Raw genomic sequence first — 11,784 nt, forward strand, 5'->3', positions numbered from 1 at the left:
CAATGCTGAGCATTTTTCATGTGCTCAACATCTGATGAGCTACTGGCCATCTGCATGTCCTCTTTGGAAAAATGACTATATAAATTTGCCTATTGTAAAAAAAATTTTTAATGTATAAACTGTTTATATATGTTGGATATTAACCCTTTATTGGTTATATCATTTGCAAATATCTTCTCCCAGTCAGTAGATTTTTTTTTTCCTTTGCTTTGCAACAGCTTTTAAGGTTAATTAGGTCCCTCTTGTTTGTTTTTGCTTTTGTTTTCTTTGGTTTAGGAGATGGATTTTAAAAAATATTGCTGCAGTTTATGTCAAAGAGTGTTTTGCACATGTATTCCTCTAGTACTTTTATAATATTCAGTCTTCCATTTAGGTCTTAAATCCATTATGAGTTTATTTTTGTATATAGTGTTACAGAGAATGTTCTGAGTTCATTCTTTTACATGTACCTGCCCAGTTTTCCCAGCACCACTTACTGAAGAGACTGTCTTTTCTCCATTGTATATTCTTGCCTCCTCTGTCATAGATTAATTGACCATAAGCATGTGGGTTTATTTCTGGGCTTTCTCTTCTCTTCCATTGATCTATGTGTCTATTTTTTTGTGCCAGTATTATACTGTTTTGATGACCATAGCTTTGTAATATAGTCTGAAGTCAGGGAGTGTGATTCCTCCAGCCCTGTTCTTCTTTCTTGATTGTTTTGGCTATATGGGGTATTTTATGTTTCCATGGAATTATTAAAATGATTTGTTCTAGTTCTGTGAAAAATGCCACTGGTAATTTGATAGGGGTTGTATTGAATCTGTAAATTGCCTTAGGTAGCATACAATATTAATTCTGCAAGAACATGTTTAAAAATTGAAGACTAGTTGACTTACAATGTCAGGGTATATTTTAACTTAGAATATTCAGAACCTCAGAATCCCAGACCAGAAGGGGGCGGTCCACCGGAGAGCTGGCCCTCCCTCAGCGCCCCCTGCTCTGCGAGGCCCTCATGCGCACAGCTGTGCTCACCCTAGCAGGGCTCTGAGGTCTATCACAAACACTTACAGTGCTGCTCTTCAGAAGTTGCTGTTGTCCAGTCGCTGAGTTGTGTCTGACTCTGCAAGTGCCTGAACTGCTGCAGCATGCCAGGTTTCCCGTCACTGTCTCCTGGAGTTTGCTCAAACTCATGTCCTTTGAGTCAGTGATGACATCCAACCATCTCATCCTCTGTCGTCCTGTTCTCCTCTGCCCTCAGTCTTTCCAGCAAGGGTCTTTTCCGATGAGTCGCTGTGTGCATCAGGTGGCCAAAGTATTGGAGCTTCAGCATCAGCTCTTCCAATGAAGGTTGATTTTCTTTAGGATTGACTGGTTTGATTGCCTTGCCATCCAAGGGACTCAAGAATCTTATCCAGCACCACAATTTGAAAGTATCAGTTCTTTAGCACTCAGTCTTCCTTATGGTCCACCTCTCACATCTGTACATGACTACTGGAAAAACCATAGCTTTGACTATACAGACCTTTGTCAGCAAAGTGATGTCTCTGCTTTTTAAAACGCTGTCTAGTTTTGTCATAACTTTTCTTCCAAGGAGCAAGCGTCTTTTAATTTCGTGGCTACAGTCACTGAGATAATTTTGGAGCCCAAGAAAATAAAATCTGACACCATTTCCACTTTGCCCCCATCTATTTGCCATGAAATGATGGGGCTGGATGCCATTATCTTAGTCTTTTGAATGTTGAGTTTTCAACCAGCTTTTTCACTCTCCTCTTTCACCTTCATCAAGAGGCTCTTTAGTTTCTCTTCACTTTCTGCCGTTAGAGTGGTATCATCTGCGTATCTGAGGTTGTTGATATTTCTCCTACAATCTTGATTCCACCTTGTGATTCATCCAGCCCAGCATTTTGCATGATGTACTCTGTGTATAAGTTAAATAAGCAAATATATAAGCAAATAGCAATATACAGCCTTGATGTACTCCTTTCCCAGTTTTGAACCAGTCTGCTGTTCCACGTCCAGTTCGAACTATTGCTTCTTGACCTGCATACAGGTTTCTCAGGAAGCAGGTTAAGTGGTCTTATTCCCATCTCTTTAAGAATTTTCCACAGTTTGTTGCGATCTACACAGACCTAGGGGTGCACAGACCAGAGGCCACTCTACTCTTAGGAATATGGGCCTGGACAAGAGGTCTGCACAGCCCTGTGATGCAGGCTTTGTGCATCTAGGCAGGAGACTTTGGGATCTCAGGTATCTGAGCGTGGCCTAGAAGGTGGGGGTAGTACAGGCTCTAGATGGGCATGTCTCCTTGGTCCCATGAGTGAGGGGTGTCTGTCGGAGCGACAGAGAAGGGCCCATCAAAGTGAAAGGCCAGGGCAAAGGCCCCTCTTGGTTGGTTTTTAGGGAGATACTGACGGGGAAAATGGTGTCAGCTATAGGAGCTGTTGGAAGGAACGCTGGCTGATTTGCCCGTCCTTAGTTTTCCTTAGAAGAAAGAGAATTTCTGTTCCACATGCTCAGAAGGAAAAGAATAGGAGGAATAATTTAGTATCTCGGCACTCCGCATTTATTTCAGTGTAGTGATGACTTAAGGAACTAGACAAGTTCAGCCCTCCTTCTGCCTCTCCCCCCTTCCCCCTTCTTACTTTTCTGCCAAAAGAGAGGGTGCATTCTCTTCCCACCCCTACTCTCAATGGAGACACAAAAAGTCAAGGCCCAGGCTTGTCTGAGAGATAGCACTCCTCTTCCTAAAGGGATGGTAATTCTATGTTGAAGAATGGATCTGCTCTGTAGTTCTAAAATCTTCTTGTCCAAGAGCTAAAATTCGGGAGACATATCAGGAGGCCCAAATGTGATGACACATCAAAATAATAAAATTGAGATTTTTATTTCCATCTGTCTGAGTCTAGCATCAGTCTCTCAATTAGTTTCAAAATCAGTTCAGAGAGGGGAAGGGAGAGATATGAGTCAGAATTCTTGGATTCAAGCCCTAGCTGTGTTCAGTGAGTTGTCTAGTGGGTTTTTAAAAACCATGATGAATTTTTAACCAGGGCTGTGAAGCAGAACCATCTAAAGAATTTTACAAAGAAAAAAAACAAAAATCCTAGATTCAAATCTTGGAGATTTAGATCCCCTAGGCCTGAGGAAATTTTTTTTTTTTTTTTAAAAAAGCTACAAAGGTCATTCTGATACTGTATTTGGAAATTGCTGAACATAATTAATCTTTAGAAAATAAAAAGAATTCCTATATTGCTTTGTAACAGATTGATGATAAAGATTAATTGCAAAGCACTGAATGGTAAAGGTCTTTCTCTGTATAAAATATTGTTACTTCTATTTTGAATAATTATTTAGTATGCTAGTATTAATAACTATCTACTATTATTCATTACTAAAACAATAATGTACATTTGGGACAAAATACAGTAAAATAAATATCAATGTCAATTGCTAACACTCTCACTGACTAGACATCCAGTCCAGTTCAGTTCAGTTCAGTTGCACAGTCATGTCCGACTCTTTGCAACCCCATGAATCGCAGCACACCAGGCCTCCCTGTCCATCAGCAACTCCTGGAGTTTACCCAAATTAATGTCCATTGAGTCGGTGATGCCATCCAACCATCTCATCCTCTGTCATCCCCTTCTCCTCCCACCTTCAATCTTTCCCAGCATCAGGGTATTTTCAAATGAGTCAGCTCTTCGCATGAGGTGGCCAAAGTATTGGAGTTTTAGCTTCAGCATCAGTCCTTCCAATGAACACTCAGGACTGATCTCCTTTAGGATGGACTGGTTGGATCTCCTTGCAGTCCAAGGGACTCTCAAGAGTCTTCTCCAACACCACAATTCAAAAGCATCAATTCTTCGGCACTCAGCTTTCTTTATAGTCCCACTCTCACATCCATACATGACTACTGGAAAAACCATAGCCTTGACTAGATGGACCTTTGTTGGCAAAGTAATGTCTCTGCTTTTTAATATGCTGTCTAGGTTGGTCATAACTTCCATCCAAGGAGTAAGATCTTTTAATTTCATGGCTGCAGTCACCATCTGCAGTGATTTTGGAGCCCAAGAAAAACGAAAGTCTGTCACTGCTTCCACTGTTTCCCCATCTATTTGCCATGAAGTGATGGGACTGGATGCCATGATCTTAGTTTTCTGAATGTTGAGTTTTAAGCCAGCTTTTTCACTCTCCTCTTTCACTTTCATCAAGAGGCTCTTTAGTTCTTCTTCACTTTCTGCCATAAGGGTGGTGTCATCTGCATATCTGAGATTATTGATATTTCTCCTGGCAGTCTTGATTCCAGTTTGTGCTTCATCCAGCCCAGCATTTCTCATGATCTACTCTGCCTATAAGTTAAATAAGCAGAGTGACAGTATACAACCTTGACATGCTCCTTTTCCTATTTGGAACCAGTCTGTTGTTCCATGTCCAGTTCTAATTGTTGCTTCCTGACCAGTATACAGATTTCTCAAGAGGCAGGTCAGGTGGTCTGGTATTCCCATCTCTTGAAGAATTTTCTACAATTTGTTGTGATCTACACAGTCGAAGGCTTTGCTATAGTCAACAAAGCAGAAATAGATGTTTTTCTGGAACTCTCTTGCTTTTTTGATGATCCAGAGGATGTTGGCAATTTGGTCTCTGGTTTCTGTACCTTTTCTAAAACCAGCTTGAATATCTGAAAGTTCACGGTTCATGTATTCCTGAAGCCTGGCTTGGAGAATTTTGAGCATTACTTTACTAGCATGTGAGATGAGCTAATTGTGCATTAGTTTGAACAATCTCTGGCATTGCCTTTCTTTGGGATTGGGGTGAAAATGGACCTTTTCCAGTCCTGTGGCCACTGCTGAGTTTTCCAAATTTGTTGACATATTGAGTGCAGCACTTTCACAGCATCATCTTTTAGGATTTGCAATAGCTCAGCTGGAATTCTGTCACCTCCACTAGCTTTGTTTGTAGTGATGCTTCCTAAGGCCCACTTGACTTCATATTCCAGGGTGTCTGGCTCTAGGTGAGTGATCACACCATCGTGATCATCTGGGTCATTAAGATCTTTTTTGTACAGTTCTTCTATGTATTCTTGCCACCTCTTCTTTATATCTTTTGTTTCTGTTAGGTCCATGCTATTTCTGTCCTTTATTGAGCCTGTCTTTGCGTGAAATGATCCCTTGGTATCTCTAATTTTCTTGAAGAGATCTCTAGTCTTTCCCATTCTATTGTTTTCCTCTATTTCTTTGCACTGACCATTGAGGAAGACTTTCCAAAGAAACCCATATTTAAAAGAACTAAATATACTGGATAAGACATTTATTAAAAATTTTATTTTAGGGACCTCCCTGGTGGTCCAGTGGTTAAGACTGCCTTTCCATTACAAGGGGCGTGGGTTTGATCCCTGAGTTGGGGAACTAAGATCCCACATGTTATGTGGCATGGCCAAAAAAAGAAAGAAAAAAAATTTCCTTTTAAAGGGACAGCTGAGTTGGTGGGGAAATAGGGAAATTCTTGCTGGTCATACAGCATGAATCAGGTCAATAAATGCTAAAGATGCTATGTGCCTGGAAAGTATCTACTAATTCCTATGGGGTAAACTTAGGTATTAATGGGCTGAGCATGCTTGGAGACACGAGGCAAAACCTAGGACCCACCAGAGTAAGGTTGGCTCAGGGAACCTCTGTATCCAGGACCATCCTCCATGAAAAGTGTAACAACTGTTACAATAAAACCCACTATATAGAGGAACATTGTTGGGGTACTTAACTATCTGACTTGACTCTGGATTATGGGGGAAATGAAAAATCCCTTCTCTGAAAATTCCTAACAGTAAGGCTGCTTTTATATTGGCGAAGAATTGATGCTTTTGAACTGTGGTGCTGGAGAAGACCCTTAAGAGTCCCTTGGACTGCAAGGAGATCCAACCAGTCCATCCTAAAGGAGATCAGCCCTGGGTGTTCATTGGAAGGACTGATGCTGAAGCTGAAACTCCAGTACTTTGGCCACCTCATGCAAAGAGTTGACTTATTGGAAAAGACCCTGATGTTGGGAGGGATTGGGGGCAGGAGGAGAAGGGGACGACAGAGGATGAGATGGTTAGATGGCATCACCGACTCGATGGGCATGAGTTTGACTAAACTCTGAGAGCTGGTGATGGACAGGGAGGCCTGGCGTGCTGCGATTCATGGGGTCGCAAAGAGTCAGACATGACTGAGCGACTGACCTGAACTGAACTGATACCCCCTGTGTGGCCTAAAGACAGAAATTATATCTGGCCCACCCAGATTGATGTGTCACCAGATATTTGATAGAATAAACCTCTTTGGAAGGCTCAGCTGGTAAAGAATCCACCTGCAACGTGGGAGACCTGGGTTTGATTCCTGGGTTGGGAAGATCCCCTGGAGAAGGGAAAGGCCACCCACTCCAGTATTCTAGAGGCCTGGAGAGAATTCCATGGACTGCAAAGAGTCCAACATGACTGACCGACTTTCACTTTGAACACAGACCTCAGTGCATTATTCCAATAAGGTTGGAATTCCTTAGAATTCCTTCACATTCCTTAGAATGTGAATTCACAATAAGAACTCATAAATGCAGATTTGCAAATGATATATCTAATAAGGGGTTAATATCCAAAATACATAAAGAACTCAACATCAAAAAAGAAAAATTCCAACAACATGAGCTACTCTTTTCAAACATGTTGAGCAAAGGAAGCCAGACATGAAAAAAACGCATGCTGCCTGTTTCCATATATATGAAGTTCAAAAAGTAGCTGACGTTATAATACTGATTCATGCATGCATGAGTGTCAAAACTTTAAAGGAAATCAAGGAAGTGATTAGTACAAAAGAGTGGACAGTGGTTATTCTTGTGGGTACACGGGTGATGGCTGGGAGGGTTATAAAGAGCTGGGGAGTTGGCAATATTGTTAACTTAGGTCATGGTTATCATGGTTCTTTTGCCAAATCATTGCATTACCCACTTTTGTTCTACACTTTTTTCTGAATGTGTGTTATTGTTCATAGTAAAAAGCTTTAAAATACTAGAAACAGTATCGTTTCTATGCTGAATGTGAATCTGAGTGTCCACTTTCCCCTCTGGAATTTTGCAATTTTCTACTTCTTTGGCTTCTCCTTCTTTTTGAGGAGACCTGATTTCCTTTTCCTTGCAAATCATAAAATTGACTTCTGAGAAAGCATGCTTCTTTTTGAGGTGAAATTTAGCATCACAAGCCCAAACTTAACCCCATATAACTTTAACTCTCCATCCACTCACCCCAGCCTATCAAACACCTTAAACAAAATAAAACATTTTACAACTCTCAGGTGGTTTTTCCCTAACACTAAAGTGTGGCTAATTTGACAGTACACTCTAAATTCTCTGTTTTTCTTTTGTTTAACATAGTTTACATGCTGTGCTTTCCACATTGCTGTCTGGATCAACAGCGGGGAACTAACCTGAGGGACCCTGACCAGTTTTGACTCATTGATAGAGTGTGACCATCTTGGTGACCAAAGCCAGCTTCTCACATTTCTTCTTGAAAAGCATGGTGTTGACATGTTTAATATCCTGTGGCATTTCCTCTGGGTTCTATAGTTTGATGGGAAAAGCCCCTGTTGATGTCTAATGGCCAAGTTGAATAGCAAGACCTTGAGACCCTCCACTCCACAACTCTGGGAGGGGTAGCCATTTCCCCTGAGGTTGTAATAGGAATCCTAATGGTCATATTTGGCAGGATCCCCATGCGCCACTTGCAGGGAGAGCATTTATGTGTGGCTGGATGGTTTTTGAACAAATTAAGGTGAAATCTTACCCATAAGTTCATAGGGGATGATAAATCAAAACCTAGCACACTACCAAAACAAAGAGAAAGAAAAAGATAATCCTAAGATTTTTAAGCTTTTCTGGAAGAATTCCAAAAATACTTATTTCGAAGGAATTTCTCAGGGTCAACCCTGAATAAACTGGTGACCTACAGATCAAAGACAATTTTATTGGCCATCTCCTGACCCAGCCAATCCTACTGTCCTCTGTTACATGCATTCAGAAAAACCCTCCCTGTCTTTCCTTTCTTCCTCTAAGAATCACAAATCAGGCCTAACCACATTTGGTTTCTCATCTTCAGGAATGTGGCTGGTACCTTCTTCAAGTGAAGGAGGCCATCCTAAGAAGGGGTATGAACTGGGCCAGACAGAAGGAAGAGTATCTTATTTCATCTGCACAGAACAAAAGAGTCCTTTCCCAGTGCCTGTGTGCACAAGTCTGACTTGAATGAAAGCGGACTGGCTGAGCCTCATCCTGAGGACAGAATCACAGCTGGCCGGGGAGAGGGGCTCTGAGGTAAGAGGGACCACTTGCCCTGCTCCAAGACTCTTCTTGCAATAGGGTTCTAACTTGCAAAAATGGTGGAAAAGTGATTGACTCAGGGTTATTTATCCTTGACTGTACCATTCCCCCAAAATATATTGCTTCCCACACTGATGCCAAGTTCTGTAGGTTCATTTGGGATATAATTATTAAAACGTGATGTATGGCAGAAACCAACACAATATCGTAAAGCAGTTATCCTCCAATTAAAAATAAAAGAAAAAGACCTGATACAATAAATAAATAAATACTTTTTAAAAAGAAGCTAGAACCCAGAGGAATCGGGTAGAGAGGGAGGTGGGAAGGGGGATCGGGATGGGGAATACGTGTAAATTTATGGCTGATTCATATCAATGTATGACAAAACCCACTGAAATGTTGTGAAGTAATTAGCCTCCAACTAATTAAAAAAAAATAAAATAAAAAATTTAAAAAAAAAATAAAAAGAAGCTAGAGAAGAATTTTTTTAAGTGAACTCTAAAAAAAAAAATTCTGAGTTTCCCATAAGTTTAGCCTGTGCTCAGAAGTTGGTGAGCTATAGACCATGTCACTTCCTTGATTAGGTTATAGAAGTCTTACAAGCAGACTTTCTCCCTTACTCGCTTTGATAAAATAGGCCTGCATGTGGGAGAGATCCAGGTGGTCAAGGACTGAGGGTGGCCTCGGGTCTGTAAAAAGCCAGGCCCTGAAGGAAGCAAGGATGTGAGGTGGCCCTTCAGTCCAACAACTTTCAACAAACCAAATACTGCCAACAAACACTTGCTCTTGGAAGTAGGTCCTTCCTCAGCTGAGCCTTCAGATGAAACCCAGGTGTTGGCTGATGCCTTGATATCAGTTTGATGAGAGACCCTGAAGTATAGGACCTGGCTCAACTGGCCCTGGACGCCTATCTCACAATAACTGCAACATGATAAATGTGGGCTTTAAGTTGCTAGGTTTATCCTAGCAGTCTGTTAAATAGCAATAGATGATGAATGCAGTAGACTTCACCTGTCAACCTTTCTTTCCATACATGAATCTTTTTTTTTAATAGACAAGTTACTTAATTAGGTTCTCTGCAAGAAGTTCAGAACACTACTTTGTGAGGATAAATTCCGTTTGTGAGAGCAAACACAGAGCAGAGGTCCCCCTGGAGCCCAGGGACAGCTTTGATTCTTTGAATTTGTGAGTCCACAGCTTTCTGATCAACCTTGTGTTGCTCTGTGATCTCGTATCTCTCTGTGTCAAAGATCTCAGCCTCCTAGTGTCGGGGCTTACACAGCTCCTGCTTCTTGAAGTAAGCATCAGTGAGATGTTCGGGGATTTTCACACCACTAATATTGATTTTGGTGGAGGTGGCAGTGACAGATTTCTGGTGTGTTCTATGCAGAGGAACTCCATTGAGGGACAGAGGGCCAGTCATAAGTAGCAAGCCCCGGCCCAGCTGCTTCAGGGGACGGCCCTCTTGCCTCTGTGGTGCTCAGTGAGGAAGAGCGGAGTGGTCCCGGGAGTGCTGGGCAGCAGCTTCCTCACGTGCTTACTGGAGGGTCTTCGCCGTGACTCAGCAGCTCCCGAGGCACATCTTCAGTAGGGCGACACCTTGGCATTTATTTGCGAAGTTTGATCATGCAGGTACCACCATTCTTGTCGCCACCAGCTGGTTTTGTGACAGTAGCAAGAACCCTAACCTTTTTCTTTCCAACGTTAGATTTAGCTGCTGAATACTTCCTCTTGTACAAGGCCATTCTGGAGTACATAGCTGATCAGGAATATCTGCCAGTTCCTCTGACCAGGACAGGATTTCGGCTGCAGTGGGGCTTCCCCTTCTTCCCCTTCTTCACCTTTTTAGCCTTGTCGCCAGCATCAGCCTTCTTGGCTTCAGGTTTTTTCTCCTTAGTATCTGGCTTCTCGGCCTTTTCACCTGCCATCTTGCGAGATGGGAAAGAGCCATACATGGATCTTTAATATTCACTGATAATTACAAAACAGATCTTCTTTGGACCTTGCCACTGCTACTTCTAAGATCGTAGACGGACACACAAATGAAGCCCAGTGCGTTCTCACTGTGTATCATACTATGTTGGAATCTGTCATCTCCTTAGAGAGTTGTATGTGGATTAACAGATGCTATAAGGTAAACATCACCCAGCCTCTGTGGTCTGAAATGTGGCTCTAGTTATGTCATCCCCCCACATAAAGACCTTCCATAGTTCTCCATGAAATACAGACTCCTGCTGTGGCATTTGTAATGTGACCCAAACCACCTTTCCAGGCTTTTTCCCCATTACACCACTCCCTGCCCTGCCTCCCCATGTATGTCTTCTCTCCTGCCCTCGGTGGCACTCTCCCCTCCCCTCACCATCTCCTGTCTGCCAGGGGAAAGCCCACCTCTTCCATGGGGTGTGTCCCTGATCCCATGACCACCCCAAGCCCGGTGCTCTGTCTCCCCCTTTCTGCCCCCACACAACTTTGACCTTGCTTGGAAACCTGTCCTGCGCTGACCTTCTTCCTGGCTTGAGCTCCGCCTCTTCTCTGCTTCTGCCTTCTCTCCCCCACATGAGACCAAACGCTCCCCACCGGGAGAGACTGTCCGTCATTCTCTGTATAGCCCTTCCCACACCTGCAGCACCAACTCAGGCTCAGTGCGGAGGGGGTTACTGGTGTTTGTGGAACTGAATATAATGAAGGGCAGATCCATATGGGGGTGCAGACATCCAGAGGGTGGGGGGAAAGTTTCTACTAAAGAAGTACCCTGTGGCCACAGGATTTTGGAAAACAAGGTGTGTCCTGTCCCTCAGGAAGCATCTGCATGGATGTTAGATGATTCAAGTTTCTAAGAAGTGCTGCAGAAAAATATGGGCACCCCAACATCGGCTCTGATTTGTGTCATGCTGGGATTTGGCAGGAGAACTGGAGGCAGCCTAGTCATGTGTCCACAACGCCACTGCCCACTTGGCTCTCACCTCACAGTGGGTGCAGCATGGTGGCTTTTCTCGTGGTCAGGCTGTGTTTATCAAGCTAAATAGTCATTCATTCCTCTGGTTTATTCACAGGCGAGTCCAGAATGGTTTAAATTCATGATGCTCTGAAAGGATGCTCAACTCCTGAAACTACACAAATCCTACTGTTAGGAACGAAGCTATCCACACTGTGTTCAAACTGTGTTTGATAACTAGTTTGACCTGACCCTGTCCTCCTTGGATTATCTCCTCAAAGTTCCAGAAACCGTATTTAAAGATTTCAGATGTTAGAGACTCACCTTTTCACCAACCTTTGCCAGAGTCAATCCTACTTAACTGATGTTTAATAAGCATTTCCTGTGTGTCAGGCATCCTGCTAGGTGCTGAGGGTACAAAACTTAGTAATAAACGGTTCTTACCCTAAAGGATATATAGCCTGACTCAGAACATGACAGATTCTCCTCCTACAGTTCTGTGAGTGCTGAAATCCTGATATGCTCGGGGT

At 42.7% G+C, this 11,784-nt stretch overlaps 1 pseudogene; it reads right to left on the reverse strand.

Moving 5' to 3' along the window:
• Positions 1–9,406: 9,406 nt before the first annotated feature.
• Positions 9,407–10,247, reverse strand: LOC122441287 (annotated as a pseudogene).
• Positions 10,248–11,784: the final 1,537 nt, after the last annotated feature.

This window comes from Cervus canadensis, chromosome 5, assembly GCF_019320065.1.
Source record: "Cervus canadensis isolate Bull #8, Minnesota chromosome 5, ASM1932006v1, whole genome shotgun sequence".
NCBI lineage: Eukaryota > Metazoa > Chordata > Mammalia > Artiodactyla > Cervidae > Cervus > Cervus canadensis.